Source organism: Callorhinus ursinus, unplaced genomic scaffold, assembly GCF_003265705.2.
Source record: "Callorhinus ursinus isolate GAN/ISIS: 27379988/994484 unplaced genomic scaffold, GSC_fseal_2.0 scaffold49, whole genome shotgun sequence".
Taxonomy (NCBI): Eukaryota; Metazoa; Chordata; class Mammalia; order Carnivora; family Otariidae; genus Callorhinus; species Callorhinus ursinus.
This window is the reverse complement of record NW_027397111.1, coordinates 5,375,281-5,389,058: the sequence shown is the minus strand read 5'-3', so window position 1 is coordinate 5,389,058 and position 13,778 is coordinate 5,375,281. Positions and strand designations below refer to the sequence as shown.

General features: G+C 52.4%; 1 protein-coding gene across 11 annotated transcripts in view; it reads left to right on the top strand.

Annotated features, from left to right (window-relative positions):
* The first annotated feature begins 2,381 nt into the window (after positions 1-2,381).
* Positions 2,382-13,778, top strand: part of MICAL2 (microtubule associated monooxygenase, calponin and LIM domain containing 2) — a 214,588-nt gene continuing 203,191 nt past the window's right edge. For 4 of the 11 annotated variants that reach the window (XR_012375353.1, XM_073882910.1, XM_073882909.1 and 1 more), the window contains exon 1: positions 2,391-2,554. The gene's annotated coding sequence lies outside the window, so the exon portion shown is untranslated. Of the gene's footprint in view, positions 2,555-13,778 lie in introns of all 11 variants that reach the window. The other 7 variants (XM_025894196.2, XM_025894195.2, XM_025894198.2 and 4 more) reach the window with 4 other exon arrangements.

Sequence of the window (13,778 nt, the reverse complement as noted above, 5' to 3'; positions counted from 1 at the left end):
TTCTTACTTGAGCCCCTGAGTTAAAAAGGTGGGGTGGGAAAAACAAAACAAAACAAAAAGTTTGGGTGGGGGAGAAGAGGCAAAGCTCCTAGGAAGGCAGGGCTAAGTTTTAGTTTTTGAGCTACTAGAACTTCTATACTGAGCAGTGTTTTTGTAAAACTTGGTTGGCCCAAAGTGTTCCTGAAGTAGTTAAATGTGTTTAACTTGGAGAACATTGTGCTAGAGATAAGGTGATGGGAATTATAAAAGATACAAGTAATAAAGAATAGAGCTCCCATAGCCCCTTGTACTTCTGGTTATTTATCAGCTGTGTTGTAAGTTACATGAACGCAGGAACCGTTTCCAGCTCACAGTAGCATTTGTGAACTGAATGAATGACTATCTCCAGCTCCATCCCCAACAGGATTGCCTCAGACCCAGGCCAGAAGGAAGAGGCCTTGTGTCCAGTGAGGCTTTGCACTGGGGGCAGAGGCAGCACTCTTTCCCGAAGCTCCTCTCTATCTAGCGTTTCCTGTATCAGTCTGTAGATAAAGCAGGGCCATGCTGGTCTCATCTCCTGGCCCTAAGAGTGCCCAGGCCTGAGCTCAGCAGAATGTTTGGGCAGGTCAGGCTCCAGAGCAGTTCCTTTAGAGATAGAAGGGGCGCCTGGGTGGCTCAGTCGTTAAGCGGCTGCCTTCAGCTCGGGTCGTAGTCCCAGGGTCCTGGGATCGAGCCCCGCATCGGGCTCTCTGCTCTGTGGGAAGCCTGCTTCTCCCTCTCCCACTCCCCCTGCTTGTGTTCCCTCTCTCTCTGTGTCTCTCTCTGTCAAATAGATAAATAAAAATCTTAAAAAAAAAAAAAAGAGGTAGATGGGGCCTGTCTAGTGTTCTTGAGCCGCGAGCAGGGCCATAGCAGCCCCAGTGCACAGTGTTAGGCATGCAGAGGCTGGGTTCAGAGCTTTAGGCTCAAATTCTGACCCTGTTACTTATTAACCGTGTGACCTTGAAAAGTTAACTTTCCCTCACTGAGTCTCACTTTCCACATCTGTTAAAGGGAACAATAGCAAAGATACAGACCTTACAGAGCCATCATCAGGACTGAGAAAATGTGCACAGAGCCCACTCCATCCACGGGCATCGCAGGCAGTGTTCCGTCAAGAGGAGAGCCGCCCCTCTGGGAGTCACTGCTGACTTCTACAAACTGAGCAGGGACAGCTTTTGCTGTAGTTCAACTACAGGAAGTTGATTGAACTCTGAAGATGCTAAGAGAGCTACCAGGTAGGACAATCCCTGGGAAACCCCAAAAGGCCTGGAGTAGGATCCCCTGGTAAGGAGCAGAGAGAACAAAGAAAGCCCCAGGTTTGATGGGGGCAAGCTGTTTTGTTTGTATGTGCCTGGCAAGGGAACAAAGTCTCTCTAGAGGGTGGTCTGGAGCTGTGGAAATTCCAGCAGCCTGTAGCCACAACACTCTTTACTCACCGCCCAAGCTTGCCTGTTCTCTCCTGGGTCAGCTCAGTTCCCAGAACGTTGGTGGATGCCTGCATTGGGCCCAGCCCGTGATAAAGAGCCCGGGCTCCAGAGGTGAGTAAGACATGGCTCCCGCCCCTGGGATCCCTGTTCATGATCACTGCTATACCCGGGGCAGTCTGCACAAGTTGTTGGTAGGATTTACAGTGTACAAAGCCGCTTGGCACCCCTCACTAGGCCCCACCTGTTCACACAGTGTTTTCTGTGGATGGTGCTCTCTGCGGCTGAGGGCTTATGGGCAACCCAGGAGCGTGGGCAGAGCAGAGATTAAGGCAGCCATTTGACAGTCAAGAGAAGAGGGTGCTTAGGTGATGTGACTAAGGTCACGTGGCTGGTCTGCACTACAGCCCCTCTTCCCACCAGCGTTGTTCTAAGCAAGGCCGGTCCAGGTGAGGGGAAGAGCCTATCAGCTAACAGGGCGTTTGCTGAAGCCCGGCTGGTCAAGAGCCAAAGCAAGGAGGGAGGTCCACAGCCGGTGCAGGAAGTGCCATGCTGCTCCCTCACTTCCAAAAGTGGAAGCTGAGGCTTGCTTTCCAGCTGCCCAGGCCAAGGAGCCTGAGGCCCAGCCCCTGCCTCTCCCCCGACACTAGGATACTAGCACCCAGGTTTTCATCTAGCAGCACCATTACACCCCGCCTTCATCGGCCTCCCGCTGGTCTCAGACCTGTACCGGGGCTCCCCGCACTCAGGGCACGGCTACAGCCCACGTGCGCCCGCCGGCAGACGCGGTGACAGCTGGCCCCGTGGGGGCGGAGCGGGCGTGGAGCGGGGGTGGGCTCCGCGCCGCACTGCCATTGGCCGCGGGCCTCGGGTCGGGGGCGGGGTGCGCCCCCGGCCGCTCTGTCATTGGCCGCGCCGCCGATGGGGGCGGCCCCCAGCGCAGTCAGCCGCGCGGCGCAGAACTGCAGGCGCTCGCCTGGCTAAGGCTGCGCGGGGCTGCCTCCCTAGCTCCCAGCTCCGCAAGCCGCCTGCGGGTCTTGACCGCCGCGTCCGCGGCCCGAGGCGAAGGCAGAAGCTGACCCGAGGCTCGGTGGCGGGAGCGGATCTCGGTAAGGGGGGTGGGGTGCGGGGCTCCAGGGAGGGAGGGAGGGAGGGGAGGGAGGGAGGGCGGGCGGGGACCGTGGCAAGCCGAGCCTGGACTCTGTGCCCTGGCCCGCGCTGGGGACAGTCAGGTGCGGCCGCAGCATCTCTCGCTTCAAACCCACCCCGCGGGGCGTCCGGCAAGCAGGTGGCCCTGCCCGGGGAGGCCGGGGCTGCCCGATAGGTCTCTGAATCGATTAGAATGCAATAAAAGCCTGCCACCCGTACCCCGAACTACCTCCTACTCCGCCCCAACACCCAAACCCTGTAATTCTAAGCCGAGAAAATCCCCAAACGTCAACACGGAGTGGGCGCGACGCGCCCGCAGTACCGCATGCCACCGGGGCAGACCATTCCCAAACTTTGCTTTCCCATAATTTGGGCTCCGCTCTGTTCACGCTCTTTCCCGGCTCTTCACTGGGCGCTCCCCTACCCGCCGCGGTTCTTCTCCCTCCTTAACAACAGGAAGTTAAGTTGGGCCAAATGTCAGTGGCCTGGCCTCCTGTGGGCTGGGATTGGGACTGAGTCTGGGGTCCGGGCGTGGAGGTGATCAGGGGACTGTGGCGCTGTCCTGTCTGTCGTGTATCCCCCAGCAGCCCAGGCGCACCCCAGGCCTGGGAGCCGCGGCGGGGGCGTCTGCGGCTCCCTCTTCGTTGTCGTCGTCCGTACTAGCTCTGGGAAGAAATGGGGTCTTGCAGGCAGCGTCTGCCACCGCTGACCTGGCTTCCGGACTGGAGCAAGTGGGGTTAACTTTATCCTAGGTCAGCCTCCCGGCTGAGCTGGGAATCATAGCCTTTGCTGGATGGGGAAGAGGCGTGTTGAAACCAGAGTAAACGTGTACGTCTTTCCACATTGTTAATTCTGTAACCTGGGTTCTTAAGGCCAAAAGAGCTTTTATTTGGAGGGCCATCCTGCCTTGCGGGACTTGGGGTGGCAGGTATGGACCTTCTTGCTGTCAGCCTCCCTTGCTCATTCTAGTCTTCTGTGGTTTCAGGCGGTGGTGGGGGGTGGTGAAGTCACTAGTTGGCCCCCTTGTGGGCAGGTCCTTCCGAAAGAAAGCCAGCAGTGGGTTGGCCCTCTGGTGTTTATGTGCCTGGGTGCCTGGCACCTGGACCAGCTCAGTTCTTGTCCCCTTCCTGGGGCCAACAAGTGGGCCTCAAGTCTCCAGGACAGCCGCAACTGATGTTCTGAAGACTCCTTGCAGGAAGAGCTTGCCTTTGGGCAGAAGAGAGATTTATTACGTGCCTACGGACAGACAGGTCCTGCCCTGTGGCACTTTTGCAGCAGATTTCATGGTTATTATCCAAACACTCAGTTTTGCCCTCCTCATTTTAGATGTGGGGAAACAGACTCAGATAGCGTAAGTGCCCAAGGTCACGCAGAAAGTGGCTGAGCCAGGATTTGGACCAGGCTCTGCCAGAACTGTATTCAGTGTTCTTCCTGCTGCCCTATGGCTCTAGAAAATGATGTCTGCAGGATCATGGCACTCCCTTGTGCTGATTGGAGCCTCCTGGCCTTTGAAAAGATTTTGTCTAAAGATTCAGAGGCTGCTTCTTTGGCAAAGCACTTGAACTGGCCCTGGTTAGCCCAGGTTGTTCAACCTGCAGACCACTTGCTCACTCTGTCCCCTAGTCAGGGATGAATGGCTGGTATTGGTCATGCTGTACTGGGGAGGGATTTGACCTGCTGGTGTTTGGGGGGGGGGGGGGGGGGAGGAAGCCTGCCTGTGCCATTGACTTGGTCTCACCTCTGAACGTTGGTTTCTGGGATGGTCTAGGAAGGTCTAGGATGGTCTATTAGCTGAAATAACCTCTACCTTAGATCTGATTCTGGTTTTGTTCGTTTTGTTTTAGGGGACCAGTTGTTGAGCTATACTAGTTATGATTGTAAGGCGATTGAGACCCCCAGATCCTCTTATCTGCACTGCCTGCCTTCTTCAGTCCTGGAGCTCTGGCTTTCCGCTCATCCCTCTCTTCTAAAAGAAAATCATGATTAGCCTAATACCAACCAGTTGTACTTTAGTAAAAAGCATCTTGTGGACTAAGGCTGGTTTTAGCTGTGTTCATTGGAGGCCCATTCCCAGGAGCAGCAAGGAGCAAAGGAACAGTTGGGTAACCCTCCTCTGCCTGTAATTGGGGTGTCTTTCTTCTCTTTGCCCATGTCCATGTCCTCATCTGGGTGTGCCTGTCAACAACCACGGACCTGTTCCTTTCACTCCCTGCTTTTGAAGGGTAGAGGTCCTGCCTTCTTGGTGGAGAGCCTTCATTCTGGCTGGAGGGGTAGGGTATGGATGCAAGAAAATTTGGGCTGAACACCGCTCATCTTAGAAGTCCTGCCAGGGCTAAAAGTCTCTGTTGTTTAAAGAGCCAGGGAAGGGAATACTGTTCATCATGTGGGGAATTTTCACTCTTTATATCAGTAGGTTCCCCCATTAGCCCTCCAGAGAAGTAACTGGGGTTGTCCCCATTTTACAGATGAGACTGAGACGGGGGAAGTTTGAAAGCCCCCCCCCCCCCACTTGCTTCACATGGCTAGTGAGCAACGAAGCTAGGCTTCTGGTCTCAGTCTGTATGAATGAGATTGAGGTGGTGAGTTAAGGACTGAAGGAAGCAGGAAAACTGGTGGCTGTGCTCTGTAGTCTGGAGGGGTGGTGTGGCCCGTTCCCTCGCAGCACTCACTAGTCCCCAACTTCTGTTACAATTCTTTGTGAACATGGCTTCCCATCCCACCATGAAATGGCTTTGAAAACCCTCACAAAACTTAGCAGATTTCTTTCCTGGTTCTTACAAATCCTTCTTGCTCTTTGCTCCGTATCCCCTTAGGCTTTTGTACCAGTCTTCATTAAGCTGTCCACCACAGTGTACTGCCATCCTCTATTTTACCATATCCACGAACATTTTCAAACACAAAAATAAAGACAATAGTATAACGAGCCCCATATACTCATTATCTAGCTTCAACAGTCATCAAGATTACGCCGGGTTGGCTTCATCTCTCATTTTTCTCCTCTCTGTCTTTTCTTCCTGAAGTATTTTAAAGCAAATCTCTGATACCATGTCATTTTGCCCCTATCTAATCCAGTATATATCTATTTTTATTTTTTTTATTTTTTTAAGATTTTATTTATTTATTTGAGAGAGAGAGAATGAGAGATAGAGAGCATGAGAGGGAAGAGGGTCAGAGGGAGAAGCGGGCTCCCTGCTCAGCAGGGATGTGGGACTCGATCCCGGGACTCCAGGATCATGACCTGAGCTGAAGGTAGTCGCTTAACCAACTGAGCCACCTAGGCACCCCCAGTATATATCTATTTTTAAAAGAATGTGTTTTTTTTTTTTTTTTTTTTTGTAACCACATTGCCATTATAGCATGTAATAAATGAGCAGTAGTTCTTTGGTCTCGTCTGTCCGTATTCAGAGTTCCTGGATTGTCTCCAAAAGGACCTACGGAATTGGTTTGTTCGAATCAGGATCCAAGTCTGTATGCTGCGTTTGGTTGCTAGTCCTTTTATGCCTATTTTAATCTGGAGCAGCCTCCCCTCCACTTTTTAACCAGCCACGACCCTCCGTCTTAAGTGCCCACCTCCCCCACTGGCCAGCAAACCCCACGAGGCTGGAATCCACTTCTGTGCCCAGCTGGATCCCTGTGTGGCCTCTGGGATGGGGCAGAGGCCGGCTGAGCATCTGTCCAGTGATGTCGCAGCCACTCAGGCAATGCATTTGGAGTGAATGAACCCTGTCCTGGGCTTGTGTGACTGCTTGTGACAGTGTTTAGATAAGAGGGTTAAAAAAAGATGAGTTGCTCGCGTGTGGAGGTTTCCTCAGCAAGCGTCACTCTGTACACATCGTGAAATAAGAGGAGAACTATTTGCTGTGCTCACCACACTGCTCTGGTTTGTGGTGGGGAGCCCAGATGGCCGCCTTTCTGCCCTGATCAGCAGCCGGTCTCCCCCGATCATCTGTGGGGCAGACGGGGACTGAGGTCATTTCTGCCAGAGCTTGGAATCCCAGCTTACTCAGCCAAGGGCATCAGCACATTCTGACCCAGACACTTGGCATTTGGGCTCCACAGAGACCTCTGCACACCTCCGTCTGGGCCTTGCTCCTTCCCTGTGCCTTCCCGAGCCTCCTCTGACCTGCCCCACACCTGGCCAGTTGTGGAGCCTTACTCAAACGACGCACACTCATGACCTTTCAGTATGTTGTCTGAGTTTGCGGTGAAGAGCTAGTGTCGCCTCTGGCACCTTTGTGGGCATCCTAATGTAGGAGACAAGAGGCTCAGAAGGGAAGGAAAAGGTACGCTTCACTCCCGGATTCCCTGTCAAATCTACGTAAGATCTGACCCACCCGCGAGGGGCCCCCTCTGCAAACAGCCCTCAGAATGAGGAGTTGTTTTTTCCTCCTTGTTGTTTGTTGTTTGTCTTGGGTTTTTGTTGTTGTTGTTTTTCACACAGTCTTTTCCACCAGGCGAGTCCTTCTTTTTTGATGGCCGTGCTACAGGTGATTCATTTTCCCTTATCTTTAGTCATCTTCTTAGTATTTTCTCCAAATTTTTACAATAAAAACATTTTTCTAGTGGAAAATCCAAATACTTGGGGTCTTTTTCCTTAAAAAAGAGAATTTTCTTCAATGTGGATGGGTAGACAAAATTATACGTGCGTTTTTGTACAGCTATGTATGTGGATAAGGTCACAGAGCCATTGGGATTTTGATATTTGCTTATTTTATTTATTTGTTTTATGACATTATCTTTAAGAACTTACCTGGGCTTCCTTAAATTAGGGAATCAAGAAAGCTGGGGCTTAGGAAACAGGAACCTATGGAACCCATGCAGCCTCACCCTCCTTCCCATTCTGCCTCCTCCCTTTCCTTCTTGAGAATTTCATTTTGGTTTCCCCGAAATCATTCTAATGGTAGGTTCTTGATTTTTTTTTATTCAGCTGTCAGAGACACAAAATGACATGGTTGTTAAGGCCAGGTAGGCAGGGCAAAGCTTCAGGCCCCAGTGGCCTGTCTTGTCCTCTCGGGGAAGTGCATGATAGCCAAACACCCCACGGACCTCACTTTGCAGGGGGTGGCTGACCGCTCCCTCCACCATTTCTGTTTCCTCCCTGCATCTTCCCCAGAGGTAGAAAACATGGCTGGTCTGCACTGATAAGTGTCCTCCTTTCTAAAGCACTGATCATCTGGTCTCACAAACTCAGGTCTGGCAGGGATGATAGGGGACATGCACCCTTTGGTCACAAACAAACTTTCACTGCAAGACTGGATCACCGTGGAGTCTGATTTTTGAGACCCTTTCCCTTCTCTGTCCACTGCTGAGGAAGTGTCCACCCCTGAGGAGCGTTTGGTGAAGGCCAGGTGTGATATCGTTTCTTAAATGTAATTGCTCGGTACCCTTCACCCACCTAAATATTATCGTAGTTCATCCTAGGAAGCTCTGGCCTGTTGCTGTGGCGGCTGGCCGGGAACTGTGCGTGGACAGTGCTGGTGTTTTTAGGGTTGGGATTGTAGTACGTTCTTTGTTTGCACTAGTGTTTCTCTCTTCCCTGAGTGTCCGGGGAGTTTCCCTGCCTGCACCCCACCCTGAATCCCCACCTCCCAGCTGGGATCCCTGGCTGCACTGGCATTCCTTGCAAGGCCAAGTCAGATTGCTCTTTGGGGAACACACAGGTATTGGCGGATCCCCGAAGAGGGACTTGCTTCCTGCTGGTTTGGGGCCCCGGGTTTTCTCCTTCCCCCACAGTGAGGGATGTCTAGTGCAGATGTCCTTTCTTCAGGCAGCAAGAGGAGGGTGGCGAGGAGCTGGATGGTGGCTTGTGATCTCCGAGCTGCCCCAAGAGAAAGTTTTAGGGACGTCTGCAGGCCGGAGCTCCTGCCACACCCAGCCCAGAAGCCCAGCCCTGCCAGAGGCGGGAGTGGGAGTTTAGGAACATCCCGTTCTGGCCCTGCCGAGCTCAGTGTGTTAGAGCAGATGCGGAAACCATGGCTTTGCTCTTGTGACTCTGAATGGCTGGCCTTGGCTACATATCCGAGTACTGACTGTAACAAGTAAAGATTTGCAGCATCGCAGAGTTTAACTTGGACCCGGGGCCAGGAGACGAGGTGTAGGGGAGAATGAAGAAGTTCCAGGAAAAAGTCACTTGGGCCCTTTGGTCTCTGGGAGAGCTGCTGCCTGGAGGAGAGTGGGCCCAGGGCCTGCTGGGGGCCTGGCAGAGCCGCTGACCCCTCTGACGGACAGCTGTTCACCCTGGAGGAGCAGAAGGGGGTCCTGAGGTGTAGTGTGCGGAGTCCGTGCCTGCTGTGAGGTCAGACTGCTGAAAGCTCCGAGTATCAGGATAGAGGGGCTTCTGCACAGCTTGATGCAAAGGGCAGGTGAGGAGACCCCTGCTTGAAGGAGGTAGGGGTCTGATAGCAGATGAAAGGGAAAACAAAGGAATAGACGGGGCCACTGGGGAGGCCTCTTTCCAGACTTCAGAGAGAGGACTAGGTCCATCTCTTTCCTCAGGGAGTGTCCTATGGGGCTTGGGCAAATGGTGGGGGCCTTGGGGACTACGGGGTCCATGCCAGGAGAGCTTGTCGCCTGTCTGCCTGCAGCTGCAGGACAGGACTGTTGGAAGGAAGGAGGAGGCTCTGGATGAGGTCTCAGGCTTCTCCTGGGTCCTCAGTTTGTGGCAGCCAGGGGCCCAGCACTCCTGCCTGCTCCAGGTTTCCATCTCTAGCCTGGGTGTGTCTGTTATCTGGTACCTGACATCATGGACTCTCTTAAAAAAATGACTCATCCACCCACACACAGACACACACAGATGCAGGGTACTCACCGCCCCCCCCCCACATGCATGGATGAGGGTAACATACTCATTCACTCAGGACAAAGTTAATTCAATGAAAAGTCTCTCTCCTTCCCATCCTCCAGCCCTCTGTTCTCTTCCTCAGTGGCATCTGCTGTCGCTAATCTCCTGTGGATCCTGGCAGACAGAATCTAGGCGTCGATTTGTGCCTGTCTCCCCCTTTGCTCCTCTTTGGATCTGCTGGGAAGCATCCAGAACACGGAGTGGGGCCCACATGGCTGCTGAGACTCGGGGGTTCTTTCAATTGGCCAAAGCTTAACTATTGCCCTTCCCCCCTGCTTGGCCACCTCGCCTCATGCGGAATCTCCTGGTGTTAGATTTGTGGATGTAGAGAGCCTGGACAAACCTCAGGGGCCTGTTCTGTGATAATAGGTACAAACAATCCTCCTAAGACAAACCTGGGTTCGAATCCTAGCCATGTGGCCTTGGGCAAGTCCACGAACACTAGTATTTTAGTCTATATAAAGGAGGTCATTACACCTACCTCAAGGGGTTGATGTAGAGATGAAATTAAAATATTTGTTTGGGAAGCACCCTGCAGAGGTGGGCACTTGAAGATGTCTTTACTTCCACTTTTAAGGAGTGACCCATTTTCAGAACGGGCCTGGAATCCTCTGGATGGCTTCCTGGAAATCTTTCTCTTGGTGGGTTCCTGAGCTCTTAATTTCCCTGCAGAAGGTAGCCAGTTCTCCATTTTCTGTCCCCACCACCTCCTTCTGCCCTGGGGAGCCCAGCCTCTCTGCACCACCTCCCTCTGTACCCCTCCCCACCCCCACTGGTGAGCGGGACGCTGCTGGCCTCCTGGAGAGGGCTCTGGGCTGTTTATGGCAGCTCTCCAGGGTGTTTATGTTGTGATCTCTTCAGAAGCTCCTAGCAGATGTCTGGTTATTGCTGAAACTTCATCTTTATCTTCAGCACGAGAGAAGAGGGAGGCTATTTTTAAAGATGTTTAATTGGCATGGCTGCACAGAGCGGCCTAGATTGCCTCCAAGCTTTATTCTGCATCGCTCCTGCTCTTTACCCATTCTGAACCCTTCCGATCCAGGCTGAGAGACCTTATATGTCCTGATTTTAGAGCAGCACTTAAACTTGGCAAGCAATTGTAATCTCTTAAAAAGGTAGGTCAGGGAAGCAAAGGCGACCACCTGTCTTTTTCCAGGCTGGGACAGATGGCAGCGTGAATGAGGAGCATTTCTGTGTCCATAGAAACCAACACCTGCCCCCCAGTGCCACCCTTCCTTTCACCTGTGGTGGCAAGCCCCGCCCCCGCCCCCCCCTTGCTGCCTGCTGACTGGCTGGGAGATCTTTAGCGTTGCCTTTGCCTTTGGACTCAGGTGGGGCTCAAGGTGAGCAGGGAGTGGAAGTAGGGTAGTTTCAAACGATACTGACCTCCCAGGAGGGAGGGAGAGAGAGATGGAGGCCATGAGTCACAGGACCTTGGGATGTCAGACTGGAAGGGCCCTCTGAGATCATCCAGCTCTCACTCCTGCCACTGTGGTTTTTACTTATGGGGAAACCGAGGCTCAGAGGTCTGTTGGTACTGAGCAGAGGCCAGGGAGGTGCGGTTCCTTGCTCAAGGTCACCCAGCCAGGTGGGAGTCAAGTCTGTTCTCCCCCCACCCTTTTTGCCCAGCCAAGATCCTGTGGTTTGTCTTGGGCAGCTTTAATTGCAGTTGGCCTTCCCTTTTGGGGGCAGAGCCCCACCCCCTTTCTCACAGCTCTGGCATTCTTCCAGTTTAGGATGTATACACTTGTAGCGCTGGCTTGCTCAATTGCTTGGTGCAAGATCTTTCGTTAACAAAAATACCTCCGCCGGAGCCTTGGGGCCTAAAATTCCCACCTTTGTTTTCAGTCCTTGTCTTCCCTTTATAAAAAATATAGAATTTAACTGGGAAGGATATGTTGACAGATTAGTTTATCTCTGATTAGCTGTCAGCAGAGGGCTGAAACTGAGGGGATGAGTCAGCTGGGAAGAGGTGGAGGAGGGAAGCAGGACTGTTAATAGGGTGCCGTCAGGGAGGGCATGGAGCACCTCGACCAAGACTCTTGAGCTCAGTGTGCAGCTGCCATGCTGAGGATGCTGCAGTGAATGACAGGAGCGGAGCCCTCCCCTAAAGCATGGAGGTGCATTAGACAAGCTGCAGATGCCCACATAGCAAGGTAGAGTGTGGGATGTGCTTTGGAGAGCCTCACAGTGGAACCAGGGGGGACTTCCTGGAGGAGGTGGCACTTGGTGGTTGAGATGGGCCTTGGAAAATAGGATTTCCATAGGCAGAGATAGCCAGAGGTATAGCACACAGAAATGTGGAAAAGTGAGGGCACATTCAGGGAGCCACGTGGTAGAAACGTGGGGGCTGCCTGGGGGCGGTATGGAAGGCCAGAATCAGGCCAGCCCCGAGCCCTGCGGTGGGGGTGGGGTAGGGGGGTTTCTGCAGTTGCCAGACGCTCGTGGAGCGTTGTGGTCCAGCCTCTGAAGTGGTCTCACAAGCACCCAAATATCCCCTTCAGGTGGGTGCTGCCCTGGGTTTCTGGTGCACACTTTGGGTTTACTTGCCTAGTGGAGGAAGAAGCTTGGGCATGCGGATGGGGCAGGACTTGATATTTCCAGGCAGCTGGAACATGTAGGGGCTTGGCTGACCTCCCCAGTCTTTCCCCCGGCCCTCTGGACACCTGGCCATGGGGAGGGGGCAGAGGCTGAGCTCAGTTTCCACTAGCTCCAATGTTAACCTAGCAGGTGGGAGGCATGGCAACCCGGTGTGCTTAAGGCTTTGACATTTGAGCAGGGTTTCCAGCACCTGTTCTCTGCCACGGAGGTCTCAGGAACACCCTTGCTGTATGTGATGGGATAAATCGCTCCTGCAAGCAGCAAAGGGCATGAGTTCAGTGCCCATGGGAGCTACGGATGGGGAGCGGGGCACGCACGGAACCAGCTTTTGTCTTTCTTTTTTCTAGTGTTAGTGCTACCAATATGAGACCACATTGGTTCATTGATTGATCAGTTAATTGCTCAGTTTATTCATTCTGCAACCAAGACTTCTGGAGTTTCCTTTCTCTGAAGCATGTTGTCCCACTGACCATGGTTTTTAGAGTTGTAAAACCTTTGGCAAGCCACTTACTTTCTCTGAGTCTCAAGTGTCTCTTCAATCAGACGGGAGTGATAATATTCACCGCTCAGGGTGGCTGTGAGGATTAAATGGGGCAGTGTGCCCAGCACACCTGTCATGGTGCCTGGCACCTAGGGGGCATAGATGCCCTTCCTCCTCGAGTCTGTTCCTGAATTGGCCCGATGGAGTCTGAGAGCATAGATGTGGACAGGGCTCCTCTTTGCTTCTGGCCTCCCGTTCAGTCCTGTTCCCTAAGTGGCTTCTACCTTTAAGTAGTGACTTGTTAAGAGATTGGCTCAGTCAGAGCACCTATGTGTGCAATGAAGAGAGATGAGGCGCCTTTCCCTTGCTGGCGAGATCTTTGCCATCAGACCTCGGAGCCACAGGGCTGTTCTGTTGGTGCTTGATTTCTCCACTGTGGTGGTCCAGCCCGGGCTTGCACATCAGAGCTGACCTGTTCCATCCTTGGACGGCTCCTCCTGTCCCCTCCCTGACGGCTCCTGGTAGCTCCTGGCCCTTGGTTCCAGTCTTCCTTCTTGAAGCCATAGAGAATGAGCCTTCTCTTTCCTCCCACATGTCAGCTCCTCAGATACAGTTTTTTTTAAAGATTTATTTATTTATTTGAGAGGGCGAGAATGAGAGAGAGAGTACATGGGGGGGGAGGGTCAGAGGGAGAAGCAGGCTCCTCGCCCAGCAGGGAGCCCGATGCGGGACTCGATCCCGGGACTCCAGGATCATGACCTGAGCCGAAGGCAGTCGCTTAACCCACTGAGCCACCCAGGCGCCCCTCAGATACAGTTTTTAAATCCAGTCTGTGATACCACCGATAGGAAGAAGTACCACTATTTCGTGTAACTTCAAGAAAGAAAAAGTGCTTCCAATTAAATTGTGGAACGATGCTTTTTATCCCTGAAAAGTTTTATATTTACTGAGAGAAGAATCTTTTTAGACTTTAGACATAAGTTTATATCCCATAACACTTGTATGTACATAAAAAGGAAAACATATTGGTTAGGCGTTTTTCAAACCTCTTCAGTTTTAGAATCTGATTCTTCTAATTCACTTTTTGACTCTGCCATCTTTGTGGCTCTTTTGACATATTATATTTTGATAAATTGATGATACCTTTCTCAATCTTAGATGTTAAGGGGCTAGAAGATACATTCTGCTTTCAGGCATTTTATAATTGGAAAGTACGCATCTTGTAATTAGTAAAACAACATATTTAAAGGCAGCCCTCTTG